The 18,202-nt window shown below is 41.4% G+C and overlaps 1 long non-coding RNA gene across 1 annotated transcript; it reads right to left on the reverse strand.

The window, feature by feature from the left end:
- Positions 1-6,516: 6,516 nt before the first annotated feature.
- Positions 6,517-16,579, reverse strand: LOC126036128 (uncharacterized). The gene is made up of 3 exons (XR_007505099.1): positions 15,901-16,579; positions 14,302-14,440; positions 6,517-6,937 (listed from the first exon to the last, which is right to left on the reverse strand). It is a non-coding gene; the product is annotated as an uncharacterized LOC126036128 (long non-coding RNA).
- Positions 16,580-18,202: the final 1,623 nt, after the last annotated feature.

The following is an 18,202-nucleotide window of genomic DNA, read 5'->3' on the forward strand; positions in this document are numbered from 1 at the left end:
GGAGATCCTGGTAGTTGGAGCAGGATGGGAGTCTACTCAGCAGAAACACCATGGGATGAGACTGTCTGTACTGACTAACACGGGCACAGCCACTACATTTATAAAGGGGATTTCAAGTTCATTCTGTCCATTATCTACTTTCTCAGCCCCTTCCCTATTTCTCATTCAAGCATCTGGTTAGTGTGATGTATAAATAAGAATAAACCATGAAAGAGTTTGTTATGGATGGATAACCACTGCTCCTATTGAAAGAAGGGCATTGCTGCCTTGAACCTGAAAGCTATACACTGCAAAGCGAGACCCCTAAGCAGCTCTTCAGACCACAACCTCTGTTTGAACTGCCTGAATCTGAAATGATGGATTTGTGCATATCCAGAAAACGGAAATATTTTGGGAGCTTTGGTAACGTTTCCTTAGGGGATTATTTATATGTCCTTGTGAGAACTATTTATTTAAATCTGACTAGTTAATCTCAGCTTTTATTCAGTCATTATTGTCATGGGGACACACACTGCTGGTCAAACAGAATGCCTTTATGTCCACTCTGCATCTATGTTTGTTTATTATGTTAGCAGCTGTAACTATTTTTCATTTTGGCTGTTAACCAAATAAAAGTAGGACCTGATTATGTGCCTTTGGCTCCTGAACAAACCAGAAGGATAAAACAGATGGAAAGCCCATTGCACATCTGCAGCCACAGCACTCTGCCTCTGAGGGCAGCAGCATAAAACAGACTCAGTGCAGTCTCTGAATGCAAGATCTGAAAGTATGCTGCCCTTTTCATCCTTACAAGCCTTACCTGATTTCATCTAGCCTCTTAGTGCTTTAGTAAACAACAAACTTAGAAAAAAATAGTGAAATATGTTTTCTTCCAGCACATAGAAGTCATTTATTTAATAAAGCTTTAGGAAAACACATATTGCCTACGAACAAAAGCTAAGATGAATAAATACACTATGCACATGGGCAGTACTGAGCTGCCATGGTTATTTCACAGTTCATGAATCTATTTCTTCACCACAGGACCAGTAGCAATGAAAGCTCCCCTAGTCTGCCCTTTACTGTAGCCTCTCAAGTGCTGACAGTATATGGCATCCATAATCATGGAGGATGAGGTCAAAAACCCCTTCCTACACCATGCTTCCTTCAGGGAGTAATACATGCTATTAAAAGCCTAGAATTACAGTCTCTGTATCCTGATACCATGTTTTGGAAGCATTCAGATCTCTGTTACTCTTCCCTTCGTAAAAATTGAAGCAAATAAAAAATGTGTGAGTTTTGATAGAAATGTTTAAATTTGGAAGCCTGTAGAAAGCAAGCAGTAATAATAGCTTGGACACCTAACTACTGTTTTAGTGTTGCACAAACAGAAAAAAAACCCTAAATCATAACCGATCCTTAATAGGAATCAGTCTGCTTTCAAACCTGCTGGTGCATGGAAAGAATATATTTGTATCTGTATTTTACTTCATCCATAAACTAAGAGACCTTTCTCATCTGACCTACAAGATACCCATAAATACATTTAGGCTAGAAATCAGAAGAAAAATCCTTTCCATTAGAGAAATGAGGGTCTGGAACAGCTGCCACCTCACAAGAGTCAGGACAGAAATCCCAGCTAGCTTTAAGATGCAAATTGATATTGCACTGATTTATGGGACTTTGTGAGGTGTTATCAGATGGCTGATCTCAGTGGCTGAGGAGGTCCTTCCTGCTGCTATATTACCATAAATATAATAAATCTTTAAATGATTATAGAATTTAGCCTGGGATGACATTAACTGTAGATACATTAGGAAGAAGCTTACTGTTTCCAGTTTAAAATAAGTACAAAGCTACTCTAGGATGTAACAGACAATGGGAAGTATCTGTCTTTGAGCACTTAACTGCGATTTTTCATTGACTGTGCAGTATGACAAGGTTCCTAACTTTATGAGTTAACCCCTCTGTCTGTTCCTTAATAATGACATGATCTGTGCTACTTCAAACACCGTGCCATAATTGAAATGTGCCTTGGTGGGAGCAGTGATTGAAAGGGTCATAACTTTCATGTATTGAGACCTACTGGCTTAAACAGTTACCGACATATGCCTAAGCCACCCCTGCAAACACACAACAGAATCAGCTCAGCTTTTCAAAGTAATTCAGCAGGTGAACAGCTCAAAAACAGTGGTGTAGAAGAGGTTGGTTCATATGGGCTCTGATGCAAGGAGGAAAGCCCTTCATCTGGTGAAATATCAATGTTCACCCCTATTTTGTGCCTTCTTTGCAGCAAGAGTCCTGGAGCTCTTCTGCCTGCAATCCTCAGTACAGCTGACACTAATGAAAAGAGCAGGTTCTGGAGCTGTCTCTCTTGAAGTCATGTTCTTTGATTGAAGCAATCAATACTATTAAAAATGGGAAGGAGAGAAGACTAAGCCATTGGGATTAACTAGTCATGGCTCCATTGAAATGGCGACTACCTGAGCACCAGCGAACTCTGCACTGAGATGATTTCATGCCAGTACCAAATGCTTTTATTGCCTTATAGCGTCTCTCCCTGATTGTATTTGTTGCTGCAGGAGAAAGATTCTCAGTAAAACTCTTAATCTGAGGAATTTACATTGTGCAGAAATAAATGTGGAGTTCTACTGAAGTAAACACAAATTGAGCTATATAATGTTGACTTCTGCTGTGAAATGCTTACTCTTATTAGAGGTTAGATGGTTGGAAAGTATGAAGCAATGCTAACTTCTTGTAACTCCCAAGACTAGATAGAAGATCAACTGACTTTTTTATTCAACAGAAAGGTTCTTTTACTTTTTGCTGCTTTTTATACTTTTGTATGCAGGCAGTGTTATGTAGGCTGATTAAATACTTGCATAATGTATGAATGCTTAGGGTTCATATTATGCAGAATGTCTCTTTTGCTACTTTCTACTGAGTTTCCCTGGATACAATGAATGATCATTCTATGGAATAGTCAATATGTACCATCCTAGTAGCAGCACTAGCCACTCTCATTTCCATATAGTTACAGACAGTAAAAGGCAAAGTGCTTTCCCACTATTTCTTTATATTGAATAAAAGCTGCAACGTCACGATTCAATAAAACACATTGGTTTGTTAAGGAAGACAAAGATCCGGAATGAAAGAACTAAAATGATATTTTAGATTCTTGAATATATGTGCATCCTTTAGTGTTCAGTGAGTCTTCAGGATGATTGATTGGAAATACAAAGCCTCATTTTCAACAAGGGGGAGTCAGCACAGCTCCATTAAGCACCGATCTATGAGGCAAGGTGGCTTGTGAGTGTCAGTCTAGTATATATGCAACACTGAGGGTCGTTGGAAGGAAAATTCAGTATAGCTATGAAAATTATCTCTTTTTATGAACTGATATAAGAGAAGGGTTAACATTCCCCATTATTAAGAACTGAAACTAAAATTTAATCATACCTCCCAAATAGCTAGCTAAATAAAAAACACACCGAAAATTATGTTAGTGTGAAGTAGAAGAATAGTATGGAAACACACATGACATACTCAGTAATTCTAGGGAGATTTCCTAATGCAGAAAGCAGTCCCTAATCTTTCAAGCACTGTCTTTCAAATATAAAATCAGTCAGGTGCTCAAATATCTACCTATGTATCTGTCATGGTTTAACCCCAGCCAGCAACTAAGCTCACTCACTTCCCCCCCACCCAGTGGGATGGGGGAGAGAATTGGAAAAAAAGTAAAACTTGTGGGTTAAGATAAGAACAGCTTAGTAGAACAGAAAGGAAGAAGCTAATAATGATAGCAATAACAACAATAAAATGACAATAATAACAATAAAAGGATTGGAATATACAAAACAAGTGATGCACAATGCAGTTGCTCACCACCTGCTGACCAACGCCCAGTTTGTTCCCAAGCAGGGATCCCTCCCTGCCCAACTCCCCCTAGTTTATATACTTGACATGACGTCCCATGGTATGGAATACCCCTTTGGCCAGTTTGGGTCAGCTGTCCTGGCTGTGTCCTGTGCCAACTTCTTGTGCCCCTCCAGCCTTCTCGCTGGCTGGGCATGAGAAGCTGAAAAATCCTTCTCTTAGTCTAAACACTACTTAGCAACAACTGAAAACATCCATGTTTTATCAACATTCTTCTCATACTGAAGCCAAACCAGAATGCCATACAAGCTACTAGGAAGCAAATTAACTCCATCTCAGCTGAAACTAGGACAGCATCTATAGCAGTGAGATGGAACTTCTAGTGGAAAATGAAGCATTTAGCTTGGATGTGAAAGCAAGTGAATAGCTTTTTCTCTTCTCCCTTCCCTTCTTGCCCTCGAGTTACTGAAAACCAGATTCTTAATCTAAATTTCATCCAACCAGAGTGTTGTAATTAAGGCCTGGAAATGGCTTAGAGAACAGGCATGTGATCTGAAGCCAGATTTTGACATGGAAGAAACTGCTGTAGCTTTTGAGTCCAAGGGAACAGTGATTATGAAAGAACAACTTATTAGCTGAAAGAACTAGCTGAAAGAACAACTAATTGCGGAGGCCACTCCATTATAAGGGGCAGGGTGACCTCAGTTTTGTCTCCCTACACAGTCCTTGAACTCACTTGCTGAGGTAAAACTAAACTTTCAAGTTTTTACGTTGAAACTTCATAAGTCCTTTAACAAAATACTTTAGTGACAGGAGTCACAGGGCTAGTATAGTAAGCTGTTTCACATCCTCCACACTGAAACCACCTCTCTGTAACTTTTTATACTTCAGTTGGCAGTCTGTTAAGCAGAAAGCTATTAAAACTCTCTCTTTTTTGGAGGCGAAAGCAAGCACTCAGTGGCGATTGGGCAGGGACAAGAAAAGGAATTGTTGCTAAGTGAAAACTATAATTTCAGAAGTTTAAATCAGAAAATAGGGAAAAAACCAGGCCCAAAAGCACTAATTAGACTTGCATGTGCAAGCTTGGCTACACCCCCTGTGAAATTGTATATTTTGTTAGCAGACACACTTTCACCGTGAAAGTATATAATGCGTTATCACTCTTAAAAACCCTCAAGACTGTATTTAATCTGGTGCATCTGAGCATGATTTAAAGGAATGAGTTATGAAAAGAGTGGGTGGCTGCATGTGGGAAGTGAATGAAAGTATTCGTTGGTGAGGAGTTAACGAATACTGGTGGGTGTTGCTATTTTTGTTTAAGGCATGTGAACTGAGGTTGCTGTTAGTGTTAACATAATCTTCAGCTAATCAGTTGCTTAATCTTTAACCATTACAGGTTACTAGAAAAGGTATCTATCTGCTCAATCTCAAAACTAGTTCAATTAAGTTGCCTAGAAAGTGAAGTACAAGGTGGCTTTTCTGGTTAACTTCTTCACTGTACAAAGTTGTTTCACAATATAAACATTCCTTATGAATCTTCTCACTGGAGAAATAAATGGGTCCCTATTAGTAATAAAAGAAAGGTTTAATACACATAAAATCTTGTATTTCTACTCTATTTTACTGCCAAATGTACAGACAAATGTAACACCCAGATTTGTTTTGTGATTAGAAACATCCTCAACTGACCACTTATTTTGTAGTTTGCCTGTGGCAATGTAGCCTGGCTTTTTCAGTTCCAACTTCACTGTTCAGCTGTACAGTGAATGATGCAAATTAGGCTTCCCGTGCAGGTCAGCCTTCATTAAAAGTGAATACATTTTAAAAAATGAATTTTGTGGTTACATAGCTAAGGTAAAATCAGGAGGTATAACAGTAATCATTTCAAAATCACTACCCATTATTTCAGATCAGCCAGCTCCAGCATGCTTCAAGATTCCCAAATGTACATAGGAGCTAACTTCTGCAACAATAGAGCATACTTTGAGGTCAGAGTCTGGGGAGGATCACCACTTATATGGAGTGATCAAGAGGGGTAGCTGAGAGGTTCATGAAACTCTCCAGTCAGAAACTTGCTTAGATATTTTAAATTTCTGCATGATTCCTCTGGTGTGACACACCAGATCTGGCATTACTGAAGCACAGTAATTCCTATTTAAAGCACTCTAGGGTTTGCTAGCACATGGCTCTAGAATAGTCCAAACACAACTAACTTCTTTAGACTCTCAGTGTCCCCTGGCACACTGGCTATGCTGTGCAAATGCCTCTGAAACATACTATGTGTTGCCTAGAAAACCAGAATTTACCACACATCTCTTGATCCCAGACCACTAACTAGTTATCAGTAGCTACTTGGGATTCTCCCTGGATATTAGCAATCCACTTCCACATGGTGAAGACGGTTCTCCTTCTCGTGAACCATTGTTGCAATACCAGAGTCCAGTTACATTATAGTTTTGAAATCTCTCTGACTTTATCCTGGAATCCACCTACCCAGAGTCTCCACTGAAGAATGATACGCATACATGACCTGTGATGTCATGTATGTGCCCTTGGGAGGCTTCTTGGGAGCCATACAGTTGCTGCAAGAACAGCTATGAGCTCTTTGTCTCACTCTCTCGCTTTTTAGCAGCTGATGTTTTACCTAAATCTCTCAAAAAAAACCCAGTTAAAAAGCAAAAAGTAGTGTGAAGTATTTTCTCTAACATCCATTTTGAGAACAAAACTAGAAATTAGTGCTGATACTGTGGGAGTTACAGAACTTCTCCTGGGAATGTATGGGAGTTTCTTTTCTTCTCCTTCAGCCCAGCAGGTCTTTCTGCTGGTGTCTGCCTTGGGAGCTGCAGGACAGGGACACATCAAAACTAGTGTGGCTGTAGAGTCAAAGAGTAGAAGTCCTTATTTTCAAATGACATAGCTGGAGCAGAAACAGTACTTTTGGCTGGTACTTGCCTGTTATTCCAGTCATTCATTTCTCTTGCACTGACAAGGCAGTACAACAAAGCTGCTCTTCCCCCAGGCGATGAGGGACTCACTGAGAATCCGTTGTAGGTGCCTTGGCTGTTGATTCTGCAGCTCTTGACTGTGTGGAGAATGGAGAAACAGGAGACCATTTGATTTGCATAAACTAACTGCCTTTTAAAAAGGCTTAGATTTTTTTTCTCTTTGTTGCAGCTAATCCAAAAAACTACAGAAATACAGCAGTTTAACACTTAAAGTGAATGAGTGTGACTTACCAGGGACCAAGATTCTCAAAGGAGACAAGCCACTTTGTCTGCTCTGTCTTTCTGTCACAGTGTACTATTTAAAGCGTTGTACTTGCATATCAAAAGGGCCTATGAGTCATGACAGTACTTCTGAATCACAAAAACAATCTTGCTTGTGCCATGGATGAAAAAATAGCTTAGCTGTGAATGCTAGCCGGCAGCAGATAATTAGATGCATGCGTGTATTTAAGTAGGTGTCCAAACCTCAACTTTACACTCCCAAGCAGAAGCCTGCTAGTTGCAACTGGCATGAGGGACAGTTGTAAATGTTGATAACACCTGGTCTGAACACAGGTGGCACGTCCTGAATGCTCAAATTGATGAAGGGACATGAGACCACTTAAGAGGCTGATTCCACATCCTGCTTCTGCACACAGACTATTCAGGCTGGGAAAGCTGGGGCCTGGAAAAGAGCAGGTGAAGATCCTGACTGAAAGACACATCCTGGAAGTGGGGGAAGATCCTGGAGATCGGAGACCTGAGTGGAGGTGAGTGCCAGGCGATGCCCAGCATCCTTAGTGACACCTAAGGAGGTAACTGCCAGCAGCAGCAAAGCAGGAGCCTACATGACTTTCTGCCCAACCATACTGGATTGGCAGTGACCTCCCCGCTGGGGACAGAGGTTGACAGCTTGGGAGCCTCATGCTGGGGCAAGTGAGGGAGTGAGTGCGTGAAGAAATCTTAATCCCATTGGCTCTTAAACAAACCCCAGTACCTAGATCCTTGATGGGTTGTCATTCAATCTGCCTCATCTGTGACAGCTTGACAGGTTGCTTCATATGTTTTTTAACTGATTCTGAAAGCATTTCAGAGCTGACATTTACTAATGTGTGCCAGCTGATGCACACAGATGCTTTGGAGTGGAGATCCCACTGCTGTTTTCCACAAGCATTGAAAGAAGTGTTGAAAGAAAAAAAAAAGCACACAAAGCAATTACCCCAGTGGTTTTGATTGCTTTTTTCCTTTTTGGAAACAAGAATTTTCTGCTATAGTGAAGTGATAAAATAAAAAAAAAAAAAAGAAAAAAAGAAAGCAATTCTGTTTTCAAAATATTGAAAATTCAAAAAAAAATTCACACTGAATGTTTAGCAAATCTATTTTATCAGATACAACACAAGACAGGATACCATACACAGTCTGCTGTTGACCACCCCACCAACTCATATGAGAAAGCAGACAGATCTCTAGGCATATTATAAATGTGGAAGTATTATGGTGTGTCTACTAGAACTGTGCAGACACCATTGCTTGGCTCTACACTATGTTTACCAGCCATTTGGAAGAAAATACAAAATTTTCATTGGTAAAATTTGCAAAAGACATGGAAGTAGGGAAAGTAGTAAATAATAGAGAATCCAGTTCCGGGATCTGGACAGCTTAACTGCCTTGTCTCAAACAAATAGTACATAATTCAACAAAAAAGAATATAAGGTGTATGCTTAGGAATAAAGAATGTAGGGCGTATTTATTCAGCAGCTAACTGTGCCATAGGATTGACTGTGATCAATAATCAAGCAAATATGACTTGGTGAAGCAGCACAAGCAAAATGGCAAATATGCTGGTTTCAGATGTATAAATAGGGTTATTACATAACCTCTGCATTTGGCATTAATGTGATTGCTTCTGGCACATCATGTCCAGTTCTCAATGTCCATGAAAGACAATAAAATTAGACAGGATCCAGAAAAGAGCCATAAGGAACATTTAAGGCTGGGAAAACAAGCTATACATTGGAAGACAAAAAGCACAACCTATTTAGCTTGTCAAAGGGAGAGTGAAGGGTTCTGCTTGATCTCGATGAAAGTGCAGCTTTCATAAGGGGTTTTTCAACTCAATATAAAAACATTGTGTCTGGAAATCCAAGGTAAACAAATTCAAATTATAAATAAGGTGCCTTTCTTCCTTTTTTTCCAGGAAAGATCATTATCAATAAAAATAATTTGGCATATCTTATTAAAGGCCATAATGAATTCTCCATTACTGGCAAATTATGTATCAACAACTTCCTAGAGATATACTCAAATATGCATAACCTCAGGCATTGCCAATGGTGCATATTACATAGATGATCAGACTACAGGATCACAGTTGTGCCTTCTTTATATAAATTTAGCTGTGTGTATGGTTGAAGGGAACAGCCATGGAACACAACACAGTTCAACAACCTCAAGTATAGTGTTTAAGCTTAAAATCTGAAAGAAAAAGGAAATCTCTAACTATCACTAATGTGAAAAATTGAAAAGCATGTTAAAAAAAAAAAAGGGAATTCTGCTTAAAGTTTTAAGGAAGTCTGAAGAAAATATTGTACAAACCATAGCAATCCTTGAATGCTGCGAGACAACAAACACATCTGAAAACAAACCTGAATCTGATAGTATTCATAAGCAGCAGAAAGACTGCAGCATAAATAGGAGTCACATAAAAAACAGAATGGAAAAAAGAGCTGTTAGTTACGATGCTAGTCATTAAATTAAGATGAATAAATAAGGAATGACAAGCATGATGAAACAATGTTGTTGGACAACACTTGCCTAAAAAGGAGAACTGATCCAATGCCTCTTACCATTAATACATGGTCTCTACATGTCTTCATGTCAGGTTTCTCTGCTTTGTGGCAGTATGCTGTCTGTCTATGTGTTCATAATGCTCCAGTCAGTATAGTTTCTACACAGCTTTTGCAGGTGCATTTCCAGCAGAAATTGGTTTGGGGAGAAGCCCTATGATGCTTTTGTGAATTCTGTCAGGATTCCCTTCTGGAGGTGTCAATAACAGCATGGGGTGTATGACTGTGTTTCCCAGATGTCAACTTCAGATTCAAGAGAAATAGCACACTATAAAATCGTGAACACTGTTATTACCTTTGGAAAAAAAAAAAAAAAGACTGGTATCTTCAGAAGCAGGCAGATACTTAGAATCACAGAATGGTTTGGGGTTTTTGGACCTTTAAAGCTCATCTAGTCCAACCCCACTGCCATGGGCAGGGACATCTTCCACTACATCAGGTTGCTTAAAGCCCCGTCCAACCTGACCTTGAACACTTCCAGGGATGGAACATCCACAACTCCTCTGGTCAACCTGTCCCAGTGTCTTATCACCCTTCCAGTAAATAATTTCTTTCTTATGTCCAGTCTCAATCCACCCTCTTTCAGTTTAACTGTTACCCCTTGACCTGTCACTAAAGACCCTGGTAAAAGTCTTTCTCTGTCTTTCTTGAAGAAATAATTATATAAGGTATGTATAAGAAAGAATATATATTGAAAGGCCACAATAAAGTCTCCCTTGGAGTCTTCTCTTCTCCAGGCTGAACAACCCCAACCCTCTCAGCCTTTCTTCATGGGAGACATGTTCCAGCCCTCTGATCATTTCCATGGCCTTCCTCTGGACCCGCTCAAGCAGGTGAATGTCTTTCTTGTGCTGGGGACTCCAGAACTGGATGCAACACTCCAAGTAGGGTCTCATGCGAGCAAAGTAGAGGGGAAGAATCACTTCTCTCAACCTGCTGGACACAATTATTTTTATGGACCCCAGCATACAATTGGCTTTCAGGGCTGCAAGTGCACATTGCTGATTCCTGTCTAATTTTTCATCTACCAGTATCTCCAAGTCCTTCTCTGCAGGGCTGTTCTCAATCCATTCATCACCCAGCCTCTACTGACACTGGTGATTGCCCTGACCCAGGTGCAGGACCTTGCACTTGGCTTTGTTGAACTTCATGAGGGTCATATTGGCTCACTTCTCAAACCTGTCCCTCTGGCTAGCATCCCTTCCCTCAAGCATATCCACTGCACCACTCAGCTTGGTGCCATCCGCAAACTTGCTGAGGATGCACTCATTTTCGCTGTTTATGTCATTAATAAAGACATTGAAGAGTACTGGTCCCAATACAGACCCCTGAGGGACACCACTTATTACACTCTATTTGGACATTGAGGCATTGACTGTAACTCTTTGGATACAGTCATCCAGCCAGTTCCTTACCCATCCAATAGTCCATCCATCAAACACGTATCTCTCTAATTTAGTGACAAAGACGTTGTGTGGGACGCTGTCCTTAATGGCTTAAGGATCTCACCTTACTTACTGGTGTGATTGATGCCATCTGTTGTGGTTCTAGGATTACATACCTACATTGTGTTTACCAGCAAGAGAGCTCATGCTAGTTGCTGGTCTTTTGTACACACCATGTGCCCACACCTACTAAGTGACTCCCAGATGAATATGTCTATAGCTGATAAGTGAAACCAGATTTCTGTAGAAACATCTGTTGTGGTTTAACTAGACTGCCTAGTCTTTACTAACAGAAACCTGTGCATGTGTAAAGAGCAAACTACTGAAGAACCTTGCAGACACATTGCAGGTGGGGACCTTTATGTGGCTTCCTGCATGCAATGTCATCATGGGTTTCCTCCACCCAAGAGGGAAACCATGCCAAGCACACAAGTGGTGCACACAAGTGGACACTGCATGACTCTAAATGTAGGCACAAGACAAATCTGCTGCCCACCCTCCACCCCCACCCCCAAAATCCTGTTGAGGAAATTTGCACATCAAGCATACTAAACTGCTAACATAAACACATTTATTGGACGCCAATATCAGCAAGCAAGATAAGACAGTAATTTTATGAGAAAGATTTGCACTACTGAAAACCCTCTGGGAAACACAAGCAAAACATAGACAAAAACTAGCACTAAGGAAATGGATACAGGAAAGATTAAGGCCCATCAACATCTGTTCTTTTGCAGCCTTAGGAAATCATATTTTCTGACATGTCCATGTGGTCCCCACAGAGGACACTGACCAGTACTATAGGACTTCTTAGGCAGTAGGCAGCATTCCATAAAAGCCTGTTAGGAAAGGGGTGAGGTTGTGAAGTGTTTGGGAATCAATGAATATTTTGATCAACCTTTACGTGACAAAATTCCACTTTTTCCCACTCATTGTATGTATTTGCCTTTTGCGGGGGGGGTAAGGGGGCTTTTATCAACTTCTCGGATTGAACCTGGGTAAATAATACTGACATGCACATCTACATAATAGTTATCATCGATAAGTTCCTTCCTTTCTTCCTCCCCTTCCTCCTACCCTCCTTCCCTCTCCCTCTTTTTCTCTGAGAGGAACTATTGGGAAGTTGAAAGGTGGTATACCTCAAATAAGAAACTGCCATTTCTAGATGGCTTAGAAACCCTGGTTTGGATGGAAAGAGGAAACTTTCTGTCAACAGGTCATAGAAATAAATTCCTTTTCAATTCCAGAGCTTGTAATATATAAACATATGTATCTGTGAATAAAAAAGTTAGTTAATTCAGTTTACACACATCGCTATTACTACTGGAATTCAGTAAGTGTTTGAATTTTTTTTTCATTCTCACAGTATATATATATGTTTTAATATCTTCTGGAATAAAGTGATGAAATAATAATACTGTCATATTAGCTTTATATTTCTAATAGACTTCCTCCAACCTGATCACAAAACCTTTCACGATGATTTTACTACCTGTCTGAACACTAGCACACATGAAGAAGTCCTTCGTACAGTTTAGAAATGCAACTGCTGGTTAACACATTGCAATTATTAAGCTTTTTTTACAGGAGTAGGTTTGGATGCATGCATTATTAATTATGTTTGTAAGTCAGGTTACTCATCATGGTTCAGAGTTCACAAATCACTGGAGAAGAAAATTGATTCCAGCATAAGTGGAAGCACATTGGACAACTAAGCTCATCAGGATGATCAGTCACTACTACCAGGCAAGACTAGAGAAGGAAAAAGCAGTCACTTGCTCCTCTTTAAAGCAGGAAAAGTGTTCATGTGTAGACAGCATTCCAGAGAAAATCAAAAGTAACTTCAATTCCTTGTGACTACTTTTGTCTACATGTCTTAATGGTTTTATCTTCTGCTAGTAATGCAAAGTTAGACAAATGTCTGGTCACTGATAATATTTTGAAGTATATTATTTGGTTCTATGGATTTTGAGCATGAAAATGAGACTAGCAAGCCAGTTTTTTAAAACGGTTAAGTAGAATGGTTTATGAAGATGCCATGACTAGAAATGAGCTGATCCCATTCTATTACATGTGTTGCACTCCCCATGTAATGTAATTTCACAGAAAAAGCTTTCTCAGTGAAAGGGCTTAGGCAACTACACCAAGTCCTGGTCCAATTGTTCCCCATAAACCTCTGTTAACAACAGCAGACACCCAAGTCCTGTTCTATTCTCTCCAAGCATGATCAGAGTTGAAGTCTAGCAAGCGTATTGATTCATCCTTGTGTGTCTCATGGAAACTGAAAACAAGTTTGCCAACAAAATCTGTTGGCGTGTTTCACCCATTCATGCTTGCACTTCTAGTAAGAGATGAGTTTTTCTGATACTTGTGTAGTATTACCTGGATCTTCTTAATAACTTCTCTGGCTTAGTTATTATAATCCCTGTTAGGGACAAGCCTTGGAAGGAAAACAGAAAATCTTTGTCAGTGTTAAAACTAACATCAGCCAATCTGCACTTCAGGTAATTATATATCAGTGAACAAGAACATATTATCTTTAAATTTTAATGATGGGATATTTTATGACAGTACCATGCCAGTACTGGCCCCTTTTGGAGGTGGAAAGCATCAGAAGGTAACTCCACTTTCCCTTGGAGGTGTGTGAGCCTTGCCTCCCCAGGCCTTTGTAGACTTGGGAATCAAAGGCTGAACGCTCTGTCTGGGACCTGCAGAGTGAATGCCCATGATGGTAAATTAAATGGAACTTGTATGTATGGTCACTGCTTCTTAGTCTTTTTGGATAGCGTAATTTTCAGATTTAGATGGAGTTGGAAAAATAAAGTATTGTAAACAGATGTTGATGATATAAATGCCTCAGGGAAAATGAGGTTCTTGAAGTAGCCTGTGCTGCATTAACCCTAGCTCTCAATTTCACACTTAAGAGTAGATATTATCATACTTCACTTTCTTTTCTGAAAATCACAAGTATTTGCTGCATACTCAGGCCTTTCTTTCACAGACAAAAATCACTCAATAGTGGATAAATATTTTTTCTCTCCATTGACGTAGTTGCTATGTTACAAATTATATACAAGGTACATTTTGACCATAAAATGCAATAAGAACATTCATTTCTATATCAGAAAAATAATTACTGTACTCTGATGCTCAGGCTCCACAGGGACTTACCTCAGCAGACTCCTGACAATAGGAGCTTCTGTTTGGTGGCATGTACCCCATCAACTATTTTTTGAAAGCACGGGGGAGAAACAAGTTCCTTTTTCTTGTATTTCTCAGATGTTGCCGGATCAGCTTAGGTGCTCTGAAACTTTGAAACAAGGCATTGAATACTTTCTTTGTATAGTGTACCAAGTGAAAAAAGATCAGAAAGTGACAGCGTTAATGAGAATGAAGACACTCTAATCCTGCTAAAATCTGTCCCTGTGCTCCTAGAAGTACACTGACTGATATTCTTCTAGTCCTGAGGTTGTTTGGCTTCAGGACTCAGCCTAAAGACTAATTTCAATAATTGACTGGGAGACAATGATTTACAAGACAAAGAGAGTCTGAAAAGCTACTGAACATGAGACAGACTTTTTTTTTTTTTTAACAGCAGTAGATCAAAGTACAGTGATTATGTACTTTAATGTAAATGCGTTAATACAGGTATGATGATTTCAAGGAGTTTCTAAAGCTATGATTTATTTTAAAATGCTATTCAAACAAAACATTACGTAATTTATAAGAAGCTAAATCTCTATCTCCAGACCCTCAACCATTTGGCAAAAAAGAGAAAGTTAGTTCATTCACTCTTTAAGTTAATTAGTATGTAACGGTCACAACAGAGCATTACATTTCTTCCCAGGGAGGTAAAGTGCCTAGCCCAGCATATCCCAGCAAAATTAAATGTACATCAGTGCATCCTCTTATCTTGGAAGAAGGACTCCATTTTTCATAGCTGGCCAAGGTCTCATCTTGAGCCACAACAATATCTAGAGCATGCATGTATAACTGGTGCAAACTGATAACCAAAAAAAAGTCTGGGAGGAGGGAAGGGTGTTAACCATTCTTCCACCAGCCCTCTTCAGGGGCTCCCATGCTCTCCCACATGACAGTTGAAAAAGCAGAAGAGACCTCTAGTTCTTTTAACAGTGAAATTGTACAACTTCAGAGTGTTTGGAACTCACTTATGGCAATAAATTTATCATTAACAGTGTTTGTTATTGAGAATTCTCTCTTAAAGTGCTAAAGAAAGAAACTGTCAGAAGGAAGAAACTGTGGTTTTGATTTTCTTCTCATGCATAAATACTGGCTGGATTAAATCTCACTAAAATCACTGGAATAAGTATCACCCTTTTTGTAAGGCACCTGAGGAAATCCCTGAGATTTTTAATGGAAAACCAGGGCTGAAGCAGTCTCAGATTCTCAGGAGCAGCCCACATCCCCATCAAACACAACAAAAAGGTTTCTCAGGAACAGTGAGCTCTGCTGAAAGTTACTTTGGACAGTAGTGTACATGTGTCTGTGTAGCAGCCAGCACAAGAGCTCAGGATTTGAAGCCAGAATCTGTGTGGTCTGATTCAAGTGAAGCACACAGGTACCGAGGGCAGCATGCTGGAGAGGACAGCATACACTGGGACCCAGCTATCTTGGTGTCGTGGTTTAAGCCAAGCCAGTAACAAAACACCACAACGCTGCTTGCTTAGTCCTTCCCCCGGCTGGGATAGAGAGCAGAAAATACAAAGAAAAGCTCATGGGTCGACACAAGGACAGGGAGGGATCACTCACCACTTATGGTCACAGGCAGAGAAATCAGACTCAACCTGGGGAAAAAACAAAATCAATTTAATCTACGACCAATGAAATAAAAACACAGGTAATGAGAAGTAAAACCAAACCTTAGAACACCTTCCCATGACCCCTCCCACCTTCCTAGGCTACATCTCACTCCCCGTTCTCTCTACCTCCTCCCCCCAGCAGCACAGAGGGACGGGGAATGGGGGTTGGGGTCTGTTCATCACAACTTGTCTCTGCTGCTCCTTCCTCCTCAGGGGGAGGACTCACTCTTCCCATGCTCCACCGTGGGGTGCCTCCCACAGGAGACAGTTCTCCACAAACTTTTCCAACATTGAGTCCTTCCCATGGGCTGCAGTTCTTCACAAACTTCTCCAGTGTGGGTCGCTTCCGTGGGCTGCAGTCCTTCAGGCACAGACTGCTTCAGCTCAAGCTTTCCCACAGAGTCACAGCCATCTTCAGGGGCATCCCCCCGCTCCGGTGTGGGCTCCTCTCTCCCCGGGCTGCAGGTGGGCCTCTGCTCCCCCGCTCCCCTCCACGGGCTGGGGGGACACAGCCTGCCGCCTCACCAGGGGCTGCAGGGGCATCCCCTCCTCCCCCGCTCCTCCTCCCCTCCTTCCGCACTGACCTCGGTGTCTGCAGAGGGGTTCCTCTCACATCCCGATCCCCCTGCTCACTGCAGGTTCCCCCTCCTAAATAAATTATCCCAGAGGCACTGCCACCACTGTCACTGACGGGCTCGGCCTGGGCCAGAGGTGGGTCCGACTTGGAGCCGGGGAAGCTTCCAGCAGCTTCTCACAGGAGCCACCCCTGCAGCCACTCCCCTGCTGCCAAAACCCCACCACACAAACCCAAAACACTGGGAAAATGAGGCTAGCTGCTGCCACGAGGGCAGAGGCAGGTTGTATGGAGTAGCAGCTCTTGCTGGGGCTTTCAAGTGCTTTCCACTCCTCTGTTCACAGCAGGAGCAAGTGAACACACCTCTGCAGGGCTTGGTCTCCGTTCACCCCACTTCTCAGCTCTACTCCCTCTACCTTTTGTTATTCAGTGGCAGAAGCAGCCCATCTCTCACTCCTTTTCCTTCATACAGCAAAAGACAATTTCCCTTGCCTGGGGTCGCAGCTTGGAATACAGTTCATTTCAGCCGCAGCCTTAATAAAAACAGCAGTAGCGCCCTGAGAAACACCTTTACAAGAGGGCTTTTGCAAGTGCAGCTTTAAAAGGCTTTTGGTGCTATTTTTTAACATTTATGACTCTCCTCTTCAAGGAAGCAGGAAGTATTACAGTGTTGTAAGCAAACTGAACTGCATGAAGGGTTCTCACGTCAGTTTATTCTCCAGACTAGATTAACCTGCAAGACCGATTTGTGTTCTGTTTTGTTTTGTTTGCTAGCTTCTCATGTCAAAGAGATTAGAAATACAATAAAAAACTAACTGCCACGTGTCTCAAAGAATCCACTCTACCTCGTTGGGATTCTCCTCAAACTACAAGACCTCTCACAAGAAATTACCCATGTCAGCGCCTAAGAGGCACTTTTGCACGTCCGTTTGGTTTTGGACGCTCCTTACGGCCTAAGCTGATCGCAAAGTCCAAGTAAGATCATTCAGTTGGCATCAGCTAGTCCACTCTTTTTTTAAACTTCCTTCACAGCAACCTAAAGCATTCCTACGCAAAGAAGGCAAGGTAAAGGCTGGTGCCGTGCCCAGAGCAGACTAACATCACGCTCATGCTGTTCTTTCCCACTCTCTCTTCCTCTCCTCGCACCATTGGTCCGGAGAGCTTGTGGGAAAGATCATCGGCTATACGTTTGTATAGCATCAGCACAGCGGGAAGCACAAAGGTCTTTTACTGGTAAGCTATGAAGTGACAAATTTTGCAACCCAGCTTTGAGAATGACCCCGTGCCAATGCCCTTAGTGCCCAGCTCATTCATCACTTGACAACCCGGTGAAGGAAGGTACCTTCAGATGGAAATTCAGGGGACACTCATGGTGTTATCCTTGGCGTAGTGCATCATACCAGCCCCAGGAAGTCTTATCTCAATACTCTCGCTAGCAATCTGCTGAGCGCGTCTTCATGATGTACTTTGACCTAGGTTGTTGGAGCAGAAGACGGTCTTGGAAGCGCGGTCCTCCGGGCGAACAAAATTCGTCTTTGTCTGCCTTTCGTTTTCCTGAGGCTGCGTTCGCTCTTTCTGTAGACCGTCTCTGCTGAACGAGGCACTTGGCTGCTTTCTTCTGGTAGTTCTGGTACCTCAGCTGGCATCTAGTTTCTATTCCTGCACCCTACTAACATGC

The sequence above is a fragment of the Accipiter gentilis genome, chromosome Z (genome assembly GCF_929443795.1).
Source record: "Accipiter gentilis chromosome Z, bAccGen1.1, whole genome shotgun sequence".
NCBI classification, from domain to species: Eukaryota; Metazoa; Chordata; class Aves; order Accipitriformes; family Accipitridae; genus Astur; species Astur gentilis.